This window comes from Chrysochloris asiatica, unplaced genomic scaffold, assembly GCF_000296735.1.
Source record: "Chrysochloris asiatica unplaced genomic scaffold, ChrAsi1.0 scaffold00078, whole genome shotgun sequence".
NCBI lineage: Eukaryota > Metazoa > Chordata > Mammalia > Afrosoricida > Chrysochloridae > Chrysochloris > Chrysochloris asiatica.
The window spans coordinates 7,680,655-7,682,064 of NW_006408596.1; the positions used below are offsets into that span (position 1 = coordinate 7,680,655).

The 1,410-nt window shown below is 36.5% G+C and overlaps 1 protein-coding gene across 2 annotated transcripts in view; it reads left to right on the top strand.

Moving 5' to 3' along the window:
• CIT (citron (rho-interacting, serine/threonine kinase 21)) overlaps positions 1-1,410 on the top strand; it is a 294,107-nt gene that overhangs the window by 130,042 nt on the left and 162,655 nt on the right. The window lies entirely within an intron of this gene.

The following is a 1,410-nucleotide window of genomic DNA, read 5'->3' on the forward strand; positions in this document are numbered from 1 at the left end:
AAACTTTGTCTCTCATACTTTGGATATATTGTCAGGAGGGACCAGTCACTGGAGAAGGATCTCAAGACTGGTAAGGTGGGAGGTCAGAGAAAAAGAGGGAGACCCACAGTGAGATGGAATGGCCAAGTGGCAGCATCCATGAACTCAAGTGTGGCAACAGTAGTGAGGTTGGCCCAGGATCGGACAGTGTTTTGTTCTGATGCGTATAAGGTCATTATGGGTCGGTACTGATTCAATGACACCTAATAACAACAAACAACCAGAAGAGCTAGAAAGGTTGGAAAGCCATGGGAATGCGGGGGTTATCTGGGAGAAGAGAAATAAGTGGATTAGGGAAGTATAATAAATAGGATTACATCATATGGGAATGCCACAATTTGTTCATCCATTCACCTGCTGATGGATATTTGAATTATATCCAGATTTTGACTATTTCAAATAAAGCTTCTATGAACATCTGTGTGTTAGTCTTTTCATAGATGTATATTTTCCTCTTTCTTGGGTAAATATTTAGGAGTGTATCATATGTAAGCTTATATTTAACTTTTTAAGAAATTGTCAAACTATATTCCACAGAGGTGGTACCATTTCCATTCCTACTAATAGTGTATGAAAATTCTAGCAGCTTCGTATCTTTTCTGGTATACCAGCAGTTAGTTTTAAAGTTAACTGTAACTTAGAATATTATCAGCTATGTATATAAACTTAGGCATTTTCCTCAACTATATTTTTTTCAAATATTTACTTTTTTTTTTTTTTTTCTCATCTCAGTGACTTATTTTCATGCCACTGACCTATAGCATATTGCACATTATGGATCTGCCCTTTTGTTTACTTGGGAGTGGTTTTTGTCTTTGTTATTCTTGTAAACTGAAAGCTAGCTACAAAGGCTAAAATGGATTTTGGTTGACTTTTTTTCCAAGAATACATCATAGAGAGGCTTCCACTGGGCTATGATGGGACAGTTTGAGTATCAAAATGATTACAGTTTATTAATAGAGATGCATCAACAGTCTAAACATCTATGAGTTCATAATGACATTGAGAAAGAAACTTCATTGCTCACTCCTGAATGTTGCTAAGACCCCACTTCATTGCTCGGAACATTGTTAAATATAGAGACAGAGTCAAACATTTAGCCTACGTTCCTATTTGAACTGTATTTCAGGATAACCAAATTGATATACTTATTAAATATGTAGAAGGAATGATGAAATTAGAAAACTGACATTTGGCACAGTCCCTTATGAAATAAAAGCTCTAGGCAGTGACCACCAGAAGCTACTGAAACCATTAGATGAAATACTGAGAGGACCTTTAGGGTGGAGGGACCAAGCTAATATAATTGAAACCCCTGAATCTTTCTCAACATTACCGGAATGAGAGAAACAGACATTGCATGTCCCTACT